Genomic DNA, 15,673 nt, shown 5'->3' on the forward strand with positions numbered 1-15,673 from the left:
AAGTCCCAATCATCTGCAAATGTACTTGGTGCTGCAAATTCACTTAATGAAACCTTGAATTGATGGGGATATCTCAGCAGCTCTACAGGACCATAGATTTCATAATTCGTTCTGTCCCATGCTATTCCGCCTGGTATAGGTGTAGCTGTGATGTTCACCAACAACAGTTCTCTTTTTTCAATATGGAATGACTTATGGGGCTTTAGAACCAAGTTGATGTTCTGACTTGCTGTGTCCATTGTACTGTATTTTCCATCAATCATCCTGCCTAAACACAAAACTAAAATGAGCCAAAGCAGGAGGAAAATGATTGCTAACACAATCCACAATTCAATCCACTGTGAAATCAGGTACATTTCTCCAAGTTGATGAAGGAGGGCTATTGCCTTTTCTTTGAAAGTTTTTGTTTCTGGCTTTTCCACGGATTCACTTGGATCCTCCGAGAAGTCATCGAAATTCATGAAGTAGCCAGATGCAGTTCTGTCAATTGTTCCAATTGCTTCAGGATTGCCTGTGAGATGGCTGTTTGATTCAGTTTTAAGTTCATTGTTAGTTTTATTTTGATAAATGTTCTTTAATTCTGTTGCCATATCAACGTAGATTGGTGTTTCTTTATTTGTTGTTTGAATTTGGGTTTCAAGAGGCACAAGTTCCATTGCTTTGTTGCATAGTCCATCTTCTCTTACTGGAGGGCTGTTATATGTTATCAGTCTTTCAGTTTGAACCTCTTGAATTGTAGCAAGGTTAGGTCTTCTGCTACATCTTGGGAGTCCACTGGGCCTACTACTTATTATTGGCCACATGATTGTGGTTTTACCAGATCGATTGATACAACTCTGTTTTCTTTTTTACCAGCAAGCGGCGGTAGTACCACTGATCTTGTTCCTCGAATTTCCAAGACAGGTACTGCTTTTCTGTAAGAAGGCCCAAATTCCTTCTTTACCGCAATCTTCTCTCTGACCAGATCCCCAATCTTTGGAATCCAGACAGGTCTTGCTGGGACAGGTGGTTTTTCTTCAATGGTCGTTGGCTTAATCTTTGTGTTACTCAGACTTCTTCTTGTTTCATTTAAGTCCTGTAAGATAGCCAAACGATCTTTCACATCAAAAGCTTTTTGTTCTACCACTGAAGTATGACAATCGAGATCTTTTATGAGCATTCTAGTGCCAAACAGCAGTTTGTACGGAGTGATTCCCCCCAGAGAATTTCTTGGCAGATTGTTAAGACTACGTTGGACACTTGTTAAATGTTTGACCCACCCATCACCCGAACCTAATACCATAGCTGTTATGGATTGCTCTATGTCCCATTTTTTTTCTTTTTACGACCGTATTTCTCTCAGGATGGAAGTGAAAAGATTGCCGCAATGTCCCGCTCCAAACCGGCCTGGTCCCCTTGTAAGCTCGAAAGCTCACAATGAAGCCTGGTCCGAATGCAGCGCGCCACCTGTGTATCTGCCGATATAGACTCACGGATCCTTCATAACAGTTCTGGCGTCAGCCTAGTGCTGGGGCAACATTTAACTATGTTCTGTCTTAACACTGACGGGAACGTTTTTTTCCTTTGCGTGTGGATAGCCTTACGCTATATAACACTGGTGTAGGGGCTGAACTGACGGTATCAGAGTCAGTTATCTGGTCCAGTTCAACACTGCAATCTCGGTTGCAGTTTTCACAATTCTTTGTGTAAATATAAGCTTGTAGGCTCATTCCCGGCCACAAGTACAATGTTTGTAATTCATCTAAGGTGTCACGAAGCTTTCTGTGATACGCGCCCCATCCCATGTGTGCATCTTCTATCAATATTTCCCTCCGATTCCTGTTTGGAATTACTCTGTCACCCACTCCAGGGATTCGAGCAAAAGGAATGGAGTTTGCATCAATTATGTATTTATTTTCTGTCAGATAGTTTAACGGTAACGCTGCATAGCTGCCTCTCATTGATACTTTCACAGCTAGTAATGTTTCTCCGTCTATTTGTTTACTTGTACACTTTACAGTATTTCCGGACGCCGGTTGATAGGCTGTCCTTGCGGCTGTGTAAGCCAATGAATTCCCTCCAACGTGAACGCCATCACGTTGATGACTCAGTGCATCAGTCACGTGAGCCTTTGGTAGTTCTTCTTTAAAAGAACTACTCGTTACCACCTTTCGCATCTTTGAAATCCATTTTAGCCCAATTCTGCAAATCTCTGTTGTAAGACTGAGCACAGTAGTTCGAATTGCACACAATTAGTGTGGGGAATTCGCGATCGGTATTCTCTAGTGCTATTTTCAATGCCTGTATTTCAGCTCGCTGAGCAGTACAGTAATTTAACTTTTCATGTTTAGTGACCATTGGTCTGATTACACCATTGTGCCAATGACTTTTAGTAATTGAGCACGTACCCCGACAGGCAAATTTCATGTTGCCCGAAGGAAATCCCATTGTGTCTGTATAGATAAAATGTCTATATAGTGGTAGAGGCAGAGTCTCAGCAGGCACAGTGCATTCTTCTTCATATTCTAGATGTTCTAGTATTTTAAACCTGTAGTCGAAGAAATATTCAACCTTTTCTGTATCAAGTGAGCCAGCCCATTCTAACCAGTCTTCTTCTAAGACCTCTCTAATTTCAGAGTCAGGTTTTGTTAATGTTTCAAGGGCTGATATAGGTGAGATTAATCTTATCCTATTTCTCCCAATCAGAGCTCTTTCACTTTCTACAGCAGTCTGAATAGCTCTTATGACCTTCTTTACTGAAGTGAGCTTCATCTCTTCTTCTGTATACAAATGAGATTTGTACACTATTGGTACCATTTCTCCATCATTTAAAATCAGGTACATGAATCCGTGTCTTCCTAGAATGACTTGGATTCTTAAGTCATGTTCGATATTGCGTTGCTGCAGATTTGTTTTTGTTAACATGTCTGTATGAATGGAACGTAATATTTCAGTGTGACTTTGTGTCCAATTCTTTGGATCAAATATAGGTTGATCTAGCACTTTTAAGATTGAAACCCTATCATCATAATTCGGAACGTAATATTTCCCAAAATTTAGAAAATGTAGAATTGCTTGTAGATTTTTCAGTGTTTTAGGTGCATGTAGCACCGCGCATTTCTCTAAGAAGTTATCTGCCAGACATTAACCTTCACTTGATAACTCATATCCTAAAAATAGGACCGTGAGGTGGGCAATTCTTGATTTTTTAAAATTGAATTTGTACCCTTCAGATGCGAACCCAAGTATGATGGTGTTCACTCTTCTTAAGTGTGTGTCTAAATCATCATCTGTAAGGTAGATGTCATCGACATATGATAACGCTTCATGTTATGTTATGTTATGTTATTTATTTTCTTCTATAGTGCATGGCTATTCCCAAGAGCATCCCGGCGCTTTGGCGAAGAGAACTAAGTGCAGAGTGACAACACAACAACTAAAAACTGAGGGGAACCAAAGCTACTATTGAGCAAAGAGCCAAGTTTTCAGTTCTTTCCTGAAAGCCAGAAGGCTGTTAGCCTTTCTTAGAGACAGAGGTAGCTCGTTCCAGCCCCGCGGAGCCAGATAACGGAATGACCGGCCTCCTATTCTGGAACGCTTGATGGCAGGCACAGCCACTTTGACCAAAGAGGCTGACCGCAAAGCCCTGCTAGGCAGGTAGAAAGATAGGCGTTTCCCAATGTACTTGGGGCCTACACTGTGAAGGGCTTTAAAGGCCAAGGTCAGGCTTTTAAATAAAATTCTCTTGGGGATGGGCAGCCAATGTAATGCTTTGAGCAACTCAGCGGCGCTGGCCTGCCTCGGGAGCCCAAAGATGGCTCGAGCTGCCGAATTCTGCACCACTTGCAGGCGGGTCAAAAGATATTTAGGTAGACCCAAGTAGAGGGCGTTCGCATAATCCAAACGCGACCCTATCAGGGCCTGCACGAAGGTTTTTTTGTGGTGGAGTGACAACAAAGGAAGAAACCTCCTAAGCATCCTCAGAATGCCAAAGCATTTCCCAGAAAGCCCAATGATATGGGGTCTGAAAGATAGGTCACAGTCAATCAAAATTCCAAGGTTTTTCGCCTTGAGGGAGACATTGTCCGGGGGAAACATATCCTGTGGCCACCAGGCCTTCCAGCTGGGATCAGGGGTACAGCTAAAAAAGAGCAGCTCCGATTTGTCGGAGTTGCATTTTAGGCCATGCCGCCGGAACCACTCGAAGACAGCACCTAGACAGTCCCTAATCCGTGTGCCGTTGAAAGCCCCGCCTCTGTCACACGTGAACAGAAGCTGGGTATCATCAGCATAGGATATGATCTGGGCGCCAAAGGATTCCGCCACCACAGCCAGAGGGGCCATAAAGATGTTAAAAAGCATGGGGCTAAGAATGGAACCCTGAGGAACCCCCACCTCTAGCGGCGACATATCGGCGGAAAAAGGAGGCGCCCAGATCGTTTGCCGGCGGCCGGTAAGAAAAGATTTAAACCACTTCAACACCGTCCCACGTAAGCCAATTTCCCAGAGTCTTAAAAGGAGGCCTTCATGGGGAACGGTGTCGAACGCCGCCGACAAGTCAAGCATAACCAACATGGCCTTGCCTCCTGAATCTAAAACCTCCCTGATGGCGTCGGTGACCTCGAGAAGGGCAGTCTCTGTGATAAAATTAGCACGGAAGCCAGATTGAGACATGTGTAAGAGGTCGTTCTCCTCGATGAAATTGGAGATCGACCGATGCACATGCTTCTCGGTCACTTTCGCCAGCGCAGGGAGGAGAGAGATCGGCCTGTAGTTCGCATGAATAAGGGGATCTAGGTTAGGCTTTTTAATCAGCGGTAAGATCAAGGTACATTTCCAGGCCTGAGGTACCACACCGGTGGACAAAGAGGAATTAAGGAGTGGATTCAGTAAGGTGTTAAGGACTGGCGCCACTCTCCCCAGACATTTCGCTGGGCAGGGATCCAGCGGCGAGCCAGACTTCAACCGTGACAAAAGGTCCAGAGAGATGGTAGGGGACATAGGGGGAAATTCGTAAAGAAAGGGACCATTCCCATCCAAAGGAGGCAGGGAGGACAGACAGCTAACATCCGGCAAGGGGCAGGTAAAGAAGGAGTGTTTAGGGAAGGAGAGGTAAAATCCTTTACAATTCTAAAAATCTCTTTACTGGCGTTTTCGGCCTCATCTATTCTGCGCTCCAGATAAGCTTTTTTTCCATCCCAGATCTGCCTGTGGTAAGATCTCGTCACCACTCTATATTTCAATCTCTCAGCTGGATCATAGACACGCCGCCAGGCCCTTTCCGCCTTCTTGCAATCCTGACGTAAGGCCCTCAGATGAGGAGTAAACCATGGGGCGGATATACGCCTCTCAGTGGATTTAGCCTTCTTCTCAGGAACTAACACCTCCAGTCTGGCCGTAAGCCATTTCTGGAAGAGAATAAGATTCTCCTCTAGATTACCAGAAAGTTGACAAGGGAAACTATGGAGGGCATCGGACAACATATCGGCAGAGATCAGGTGAAAAGGCCGAGAGGCCCTCGTGGTGTCTCTTAGAGGCCTCGTCCGTGTTGTAGCAGTGGAAAGCAGCGCGAAATTAATTAAAAAATGGTCGGACCACAGGACAGGCTGCGGTGAAGACACACTAAGCGGTCTCGTAGAGAAGACCTGATCCAAGGTATGACCTTTGTTATGAGTCGGCCCCTGGATGAAAGGGAACAGCCCTAACGGAGCCGTAATATCGACAAGTTTTATAGCATCTGGGTCCAAATTGTTGTCCATGTGCAAATTAAGATCACCTAGTAAGATACAATGTTCTGACCTAAGGCACGGAACTGAAAGTGCCGCTTGAAGTTCGTCGAAGAAAGACCCAAGAGGTCCCGGCGCTCTGTAGAGAAGAATCCCAGTACAAGCTTGTGAGGGAGAAAGGTGAAGAGTAAAACCTAGGGCCTCGCAACCCTGAATGTTATCTACAGGAAAGGTCGTACAGGAAATGTGTTTGTCCACGATCAGCGCCACTCCTCCCCCTCTACCAGTCACTCTGTCCCTCCTGAAGATATTATAATCAGGAGGAATGGCATTAGCCAAATCAGGGGCAGAGCCTTCCCCCAACCAAGTCTCGGAGAGGAATTAACAAGATATGTTAGACTCTCGCAACAGGTTCCAAATGTTAAGGGAGTGACAGCTCAATGACCTAGTGTTAAGAAGATGACAGTGGTAGTGGACCGATGGAATATCCGGCGAGGATCCCTTCAAATCTGGGAGACGCCAGCCACACTCCGAACATCCCTTCCTGAGAGCCCGACCCCCAGGAAAAACATGATGACAAGTGCCGCGTAAGCTACGCAAGGAAAGGATGTCCGCCCAGGAATAGGAGAGCATACTTACTAGGGCAGCAGGTAGAGTCATCATCATACATTTGTAGTAACTCTATTACCCTTGCTGAAAATAATCCTGGGCTGTTCTTGAACCCCTGGGGGAGACGACAGAATTGCCTCTGGGCCCCCATACTGGAGAAAGCGGTCAAATACCTGCTTTCTGGTAATGTTTTGACAAAAGTATCCATTAGAGATGTCTAATGTCGTTTTGTACTTTTTGCGCACAATGTTATTCATTAGTGCGGCACTGTGTGAGTTTTGTACAGCAAATGTTTTGCAACAAGTGTTTAAGTGTCTTTAATCTAATACCAAACAATATGAATTGTCTGGCTTAGAGACAGGAAACAAAGGATTGTTCATTTGTGAGGTGCATGTTTCAATCACCCCCTGATATTCAAGTTGATCTGGGGGTGATTGAAACATGCACCTTCAAGTTGATCGCCCCTCCTATTTGCTATGTACATCGACCCGCTGATTTTGAGACTAGAGCAAAACGTTAGAATCAGGCCGTTAACCACTCGTATGGGGGATATTAAAGTCCTTGCTTACGCGGACGACATCGCGGTTATTACACCTAGGCCGGCGGAGGCAATAGGAGAAATTGAATCAGAGGCAGAAATATTCGGGCGGGTGGCAGGGTATGCCCTGAACAAAAGCAAGTCTCAAATTATAAAGAACTCCCACACAGAGTGCACAGATGAACGGGTGACTAGTGAGGGGGTGTACCTGGGCATTACTATTACGGCAGAAGTGGAGAAGCTGGTGGAAATTAATATTGATCCAATTATTAATAAAGCAAGGAAGGATCTAGATAGGGTACATAACTTGCACATGTCTATAGTAGGTAGGGTAAACTATGTAAAAATGAATTTACTGCCGAAATATTTGTATTTGTTTAGAACGATACCACTTTTTTTTAATATGATTTGGCTAACCAAGATAGAGAGCATGGTGAATCGATTTATCTGGTCACAGGGCAAGACCAGAAGAGCTTTGAAATACATGTCCTTGCCACGGAATAGGGGAGGATGGTCACTTCCAGACTTACGAATGTATTACTGGGCAGCGGCACTACAGCAGATGACAGGGCTGTTGGGAGGTGCTGAGAGGGAAAGGGAAAACTTTACAGGATCTACAGAGGTGTACGGATTAATTCTAGGTGACGAGACAAATAATGCATTCCTTAGATATTCTGAACCAAGTTACTTTAAACGAACCAGATTCAAGACGCTAGAAGCTGCATATAAAGTCTGGAAGGCGTTCAAAAAGAGTTTTGGTCTGGGAAGATATCATGCACATACTAGGCTTATAGAGGATCCTATGCTGCCTCCAGAGATTTTTGCTGACAGTATATTTAAGGAGTGGGGCCGATTGGGAGTTAAAATGATGGGTGACTTAATAGGGGAATCAGGGGTACGGCAATTTATAGAAATTCAGCAGACATTCGGAGTCAGTACAAGGAGTTTTTTTAAATACTTACAGACAAGAAGTTTTCTGGGTAGTAAAAGAGGGGCCCAATGGGATTCACGGACAATCCAATACTACAGATATTAGAAGGGGGACACTCGTGCACAATAAAAAGGTTTTATGCAGAACTTATAGAGCATAGAGGGGATGACTTAGGAAAATTTGAAGCTAAATGGATGGAAGCATTAGCAATATCTGAAGGTGTCTTTAAAAAATCATTACAGTTAGGACAGGATATTCTCTGCTCATCAGCTCTTCAAGCTCAACACTACAAAACTCTGTTTAAGCTATACTATACCCCAGCCAGAATTGCTCAGTGGGGAGGGACACAGGGGATCAGGTGCCCAAGATGTGATAGTTTGGAGGCTGACATGAAACATATGTTTGCAGAGTGCCCAAATCTTCTTCCTCTAATAAGTAGAATTGAAGTATTTTTTGATAAATCTTTGAACTATAAATTGAAGTTGTCTTCGGAAGTAATTCTATTAGGGGTGGAGGAAAACATATCCCAACAACAACTTGGATGTTTCATTTTTGTGGCTATGGCTGTTCTTCGCCTATGCATAGCCTCAGCGTGGCAAGATAAGTTACCACCCTCGATGCAGCAATGGCTGGCTAGGCTATTACATATGCATAATCTTGAAAAGGCTATCTATGCTAGGAGGGGGAAGAAAGGTAGAGCATTAGGCTTACAGATTTGGAAGCCAATTGCAGACTGGAAAAATAGGATGGTGAGTGTATAGGAAGTGTAGAAATTGGACAAAAATGTACATGTATTCCTTATTTCTCTTTACCTTTTTTTTGTTCTTTTTTGTTGTTCTTATCTGGTGTGGAATGTTAGTACATTATCAAAATGTTCATTTAGTGGTATCATATTTAAAAGTCATGTAAAGTATACTTAGGTGTTGCTAACCCTCTTCTTTTTTCCTGTGGGTATATTGTTGTAAAAATTGCTTTATAAAAATAAAAAAATAAAAAAGATATTCAAGTTGATCTAAGATCTCCCTGACCTGTTTTTTAGCTTCTTGCTTAACTGGGTACCGCCTTTGTGTAGTTGGTTTATTTTTTAACCTCTTGGCTGCTAATGACAAGGGTAACTCGTCATGGAATTTCCATTGATTTCAATGGAAATTATATGAGGAGTAAAATATTGCCTTAGCAGTAAAGGGGTTAATTGGATTTTAGGGTGAGGAGAGTCCTCATCCCATCCTACATGATTTTTATATAGTGCTGGAGCCTGTGCTACAGCCCATTTCCTAGCATAGGTATGTATTTTATCTATTGGAACATGTTTAGAGAAGGCAGGCCTAATTACTTCTTCGCCATGTGGACACTCCCTAACAAACTCTGGTGGCCAATCTTTCTCAGCTAACAGGATGTCATAACCCTGGGATAATTTTTCCCAAAAGAGTGTTTTGATCTTCCTAGTTATGTCTCCCTCTATACGGAAATTTGTTTCATATATTTTATGGGGGACACTCACTCTCGTGTCTGCAGTTTCCACTTGAATGTAATCATTCGTGTCCACTGTCTCCAGAAGAGTCATCAAGTTCTTGCGAATTATCGTCACCTCTGCTGCACTGTCTAGCTTTGTTAGAGCCCATTCTCCGTTCTTGAGTTGTGTCCTCAGAATCCTCGGCATGTTTTATCTTCACACTGGCTACCTTCTTCTTCTCAAATTTTCATTGTTTACTTTGTGGAGCAGGTTCCTTGTCTTTGGACTTGACGTGCTCTTCTTTCTGTTCTGACCGTCCTCTTCTTTCCGATTTCTGTGAGGAAGTCTGAAAAGATCGAGAGGAATGTGTATCAGTATCTTGATATCTGTCAGGTTTTTATAAATTATCTCTATTTCTTAGATTGTATTTTTTCTCAGAGGGTTCCCTTTGGGGAGACCTTTCCACCCGTTCAGGAGATCTATTCCTTCTCCGGGGCGATCTTCCTCTGGATTTGAACTGTTTTTCCTTGGGACCGGTATCTTTATTACCTTACTATTTCTTTTTTGGAGTCGTTAATGTGTTTTTTATAAAAGACTTTTCTGAACTGTCTGGTAGTTGAGGTTTTAGTGGTTTTCCACCCAAACTATCTCTACCTAATTCTTCATAGCACTTTTCCATTATTCTGGCAAGTTCAAAAGGCTGGTCTGCTACGTCTGTTTCTTTTAATTTCTGGCGGATCGCCACAGATGCTGCTTCACCCCTTACATTAGCTAATAGTATAGCAGAGACTTGCTTTAAGTCTCTCAGTAACTTCATACCTAGATTCAAAGCTGGTTCTGGACCATATCCATTCTGAATTTACTTCAGAACTTCTGGTATTACCGCAATAGACGGAACACCATGTGTTTTTGTATAGATTGAAGCAAGGACTGTTCCCCAAGTGTCACAGTCCTCCACATGTGGTGCGATCCCCATTGGTAAACAGATAGTCAGAATTCTGTGTTTCTCATGAGGTGTACTATCAGGGAATACTGCCTCTATTTGAGTAATCTTTTGTGCTACCCAAAATGGAATCTGTTCCTTTTTTGTTGGTAATTTACCAATGACTGATTGTATAGTCTGTGGTGTAATTTTATTTGTGTTCCCCATTTGTGAGGTGTGCTGTGGAATTCTTGGTGTCGGTTGGACTGTTAAAGCCCTCATGACATATTAGACTAATTGTCTATGAATCTTAATTAGTTCTTTTAGCTGGACCAATAGTTCATCCCGTGCCATTTTATCTATGTCAGGATGTGGTGTGTAACCAGCTAATATCGGCCAAGTTGCTCCCGGTCTTCCAAGTGGACCGAGCCTGGTTATGTGATCACTGTGTTTTAGGGCGCCATTAAACCAAAGCTCATGCTGTTGGTAAGTTAGTGGAATTTCAATTTCCTCATAAGGAACGTATTCCGTTGGAGTTTCACCTGGTTCATAGTAGTGGAACTCTTTTGTTATATTATGTACTTCTGGGAATTTTATCCATGAATAGAATACCTCTGTCTGACGATACTCATGTGCCTCTATCACAAACACAACTGTACCACCTGTATCTGGTACTCCGTTGTTTATTAATTTGAAAGTCGCATTTTTCCTTGCATTTATTGGGATGAGCCGGGCTCTCTGATTATTTTGTAAAATGGCATCATCAGCTGTTCAATAGAGGGAATTTGGCTCAGTCATTCGTGCATGCTTAGTTTCACCAGAAGTGTAGAGAAAGAGAGACGGGCGTTTTCAATAAAGGATGTTATTTTTTAACAGTCTGTTTTCTCACACATGAGAAGTGAATTGTTACAATTGCAATCCTTGTCATAAAGTAAAGTTGCACCGTCACACTGAAGAGATTTTTGATCTCCTTTCGACGACCAGTCCTACCTGTCTGATGCTCACTGAGACATGGCTCAATGATTCCTCCCACCCGGACATTGCGGCTGCCATCCCCACTGACTATACCATCCATCGACAGGACAGAGACAAGGGCAGGGGGGGAGGAGTTGCCCTGGTTGTGAAAAAATCTCTTCCGTGCACGGTCACGCATACACATACCATCGCAGGGGCTGACTCCTTAGCCTTTACCATCTCCCTATCGCCGCAACAAGCGCTCAAGGGTCTGATTGTTTATAGACCTCCGGGCCCAGTGGGATCCTTTCTTGATGATCTCCAGCAGGCTATGTCGGTCCTTGTCCTTAGATCGGAGCGGTGTATATTGGCGGGAGATTTTAACTTTCACATGGACGACCACCTAGACCAGGATGCCATCAAACTGCTGGATATTGCATCCACTCTAGGCCTTTCCCCCTATCTCTCTGGTCCGACCCATGACAAAGGCCACACACTTGATCAGGTTTTTTCCACCTCACCTATTATGGCTGTAACACTTCTGCCAGTTGTATGGTCTGATCATTATCTTGCCCAGTTCGAAATACCATCTATTACGATTCCTCCGGCCAGTGCCTTGAGGCAGCAGGGTAGCAGCTATAGGGCATTCCATCGGGTGACTCCGGATCTGCTTACGCAGGCTCTGGTAGATCACCCCATGTCCTGTACAGGCGACCTGGAGAAAGATCTGGAGAGCCTGCAATCCTGGCTTCTTGCCAGATTAAATGAGCTCGCTCCTTTACAGCCACCCAGGTCTGCTGCCCAACGGGTCTCTGCCCCCTGGTTCACGGAGAAATTGGCCCATGCCCGTAGGCAATGTAAAGCTGCTGAGCGGGCTTGGAGAGTCCAGTATGAACTTGAGGCTAAACAACGCTATAAAATCATGATGAAGTCATACCATGATTTAATTCTTCAGGGCAAGAAATGTTACTTTGCCAAAAGGATTGAAGACGCGGCTAACTCCTGTAAGGAGATTTTTTCAATTGTGCGTGAATTCACAAGCCCCCGGTCACTCTCTACTCAGGATGCTCCGGTGGAGACCTGGGCCAACACTATTGCTAATTTTTTCACCACCAAAATCAGGCAAATTCAGGATTCTTTCCCTTTGAGATCTATAGATGATCTGTCTACTATGCCGACTGAGACAGCTCTCCTGTCGCCTCCTGGCCCAGTTCTGCTAGACTTTCCGCCCCTTCCGGTTGCCGCATCCTTAGCCTTGATGAGGAACCTTAAATCGGGCTCACCGTTAGATCCATGCCCAGCAAAATTCTTAGCGAGAATGGCAGACGCCGTTAACCCCATAGCTAATCCCATCCTTAATCTCTCTCTGAGTCAGGGATTTCTGCCCCAGGCCTGGAAACAGGCCATGGTCATCCCCCTTATCAAAAAGCCTAATCTTGACCCAGAGGTGCCTTCCAACTATAGGCCAATCTCGCTCCTTCCAGCACTGACCAAGATCCTGGAGAAACACGTGCATAGCGTGCTTTCTAACTTCCTGGAGTCTAATGAGTTACTTCATGAATCCCAATCGGGCTTTCGCTCCAACTTAAGCACCGAGACGGCGCTCCTGGAAGTTTCTGAGATCGTTAAGGAGGTGCTGGATACCGGAGGCAGGGTGATGTTAGTCATGTTAGACCTGTCAGCGGCGTTTGACACCGTCCCCCATGAGGATCTCCTCACTAGACTTCACGACATCGGTCTAGGGGGGACGGTGCTCAACTGGTTTCGTTCCTTTCTTGCCAACCGCCGGCAGACGGTCTGGGTCCCACCTGGGTCCGCCGAGATGCCGCCATTGGGAGTCGGAGTGCCTCAGGGCTCTGTACTGAGCCCCACCCTATTTAACATCCTTATGACCCCTCTGGCGACCCTGGCGGAGTCCTATGGGGCCCGGATCGTTTCTTATGCTGACGACACCCAGCTTCTGTTCACCTGCCGTAAGAGCGAAGAGTTCGATGGAGAAAGGATCCGCGAGTGCCTTGGGGCTGTTTTTAATTGGTTTCAACATAACAGCCTCAAGTGCAACTCGGACAAATCCGAAATACTATTCTTCGGATGCCCATCAGAACCAGATTGGCATGGATGGTGGCCTGCTGACATGTTCCCTCCCACTCAGTCCTCTAAGTGGGCTAAGAACCTGGGAGTTAAAATTGACAACGAGCTCTCGCTCAAATCCCAGGTTTCTACTCTTACGGGAACATGCTTTGGGATCCTCAGAATGCTACGTAAGTTCTTTCCCCTTCTCTCGGAGGAACATCGGAGGATCACTGTTCAGGCACTTATAGGATCCAGATTGGACTATGCAAATGTCCTTTATCTGGGTCTGCCAGAATTATCTCCTCCAGCGTCTGCAGGTTACCCAGAATGCTGCTGCTCGTGCAATTTTTGGCCTGCACCGCCGCACCAGTGCCTCTAACCTCCTTGTATCCCTCCACTGGCTTCCGGTGCGGAAGAGGATACTGTTCAAGGCCATGACCCTTGCCCATAAGGCCTTGCATGGCAATGGGGCTAAATATCTTCAGAAGAGGTTGGATTTCTACCGACCTTCACGATCCCTCAGGTCAGAAACATTGGCTCTGGCTCGGGAACCACGTATCAAAAGGGCTCGGCTATGCGGCCGGTCCTTTAGATTCCATGCTTCTCAGCTATGGAATTCCTTACCGGTGTCTTTGCGTAACACCGCGAACCTGCTTGTCTTCAGGAAAGACTTAAAAACTTGGCTGTTCTCTGGATAGTCCGTCTCCTCTTTTAGGCCCCTGTTCTTTTACTGTTATGTTTTCCAGCTTTTTCTTTGGTCTGGAGCACAAAGCGCCGGGACACTCCTTTGGAGTAGCCGTTGCGCTATAAAAGTCCCATTTTAACATAACATAACATAACATAACCGTAAAAAGAGTATTATGAAATAATACTGTAAAAGCATGTTATAGTTTCTAAGCCATAAGATGCATCTAAAACAAATAAAATATATACAACAATAATAAAATGACTAAACTGACTCAACTGGTGCTTCTAACTTACGCCTACCCCGTGTACCTAACCGGAGCCTAGTACTGGGAAGAAGTAAGGGAGAAGTATCTTAAGTTAAATAGTTTTCTGCCAAGAATCTAAAACCAAGAATTCTCTTAGAGGCTAATCAGCTCCGTACCTTGATTTAGAATGCGGGAGGTCTTGTATCTCTCTCTCTCAGAACTCGATCTCCCTGCAGCCTGCGAGGGCGGCTGGGAAACACTGGCGCTGGATTTCTCGGCAGGACAAAAGACAGCGTCTTTCTCAGTGCGTCAAATGGGAGGGTCGGCTTCCTTCAGCTCTAGCAGACAGCAGGGCGTCGGGCAAGTAGTCAGTCGATCTTCTCCAAACCACTGTGTGTTTAACTAGGCAAACGTGGGCATATTTATATAAAAGAGGTGCTGTGTTTGACGTACAAGGGTGGACATATTATCGTCCCTAGGTGCATGAAGTGCGCAATACACTCCAGGGGTCTGGGACAAATCAATACTGGAGGCTTAGGGTATTCCCTCGGGGCTACAGTAAGTTCGTCATGTCTCAGAGCCAGTTGTACTTTCTAGGGGCTTAGTGGCAGAGGAAACGCCATGTTAGGACTGCGCTGACTCTGTCTAAATATGGTCATGATTCGTATGCCCATATAAGGGTATTATAGGTTAAAACCATATTTGGGCATGAATCGGGAAATACATATTAGGGTCCTAGGGCCAGATGTAGGTAGGCATTTACCGGTCGGTAACGGCCGAATTCGGCCGTTACCGACCGGTAAATGCAATTTGAGATGTAGGGCCCTGTATTTTACAGAATCGGTAAATTTACCGATCGGTAAATTTACCGATTCTGTAAAATACCGAATCGGTATTTTTTCCGATTCGGTAAAATTGATATGTAGGTGGGACTCTTCTGAGTCCCACAAGCACTACAGAATCGGTATTTTACCATCAAATACTATTTGATGGTAAAATACCGATTCTGGTGTGCATGCACATGTGTGCATGCACACCTGTGCCATATGACAGGCAGACCTGCCCATGGCCCCCGAACCTTTTTTGGGGGTGCTAGAGGGTGTCAAAGTGACACCCCCTGCACCCTTGTCAGAATCGGTATTTACCGATTCGGTAAATACCGACCGGTAATGCCCCATTCATTCCTATGGGCTTCAAAGCCCATAGGAATGAATGGGGCATTACCGGTCGGTATTTACCGAATCGGTAAATACAGATATTTACCGATTCGGTAAAAGGAACATCTGGATGTTCCTACATATCCACCCCTCAGATTTACCGATTTTTAATTACCGAATCGGTAAAATTCGGTAATTAAAAATCGGTAAATCTCATTTACCTACATCTGGCCCCTAGATTCCTTTACAACATCCCTTGTGGTCAAGGAGTGACCACCCTGGGCAACCAGGCCCCATCCAGCAACTCGACGGCTTGCTTTGTCCCCGTTCCCGCCGGAACCCGAGCACAGAGCCCGACAAGACCCGACTTCCAGACCTCTCTGACCCCACTGCACGACT

This window comes from Lissotriton vulgaris, unplaced genomic scaffold (genome assembly GCF_964263255.1).
Source record: "Lissotriton vulgaris unplaced genomic scaffold, aLisVul1.2 SCAFFOLD_711, whole genome shotgun sequence".
Classification (NCBI taxonomy): domain Eukaryota; kingdom Metazoa; phylum Chordata; class Amphibia; order Caudata; family Salamandridae; genus Lissotriton; species Lissotriton vulgaris.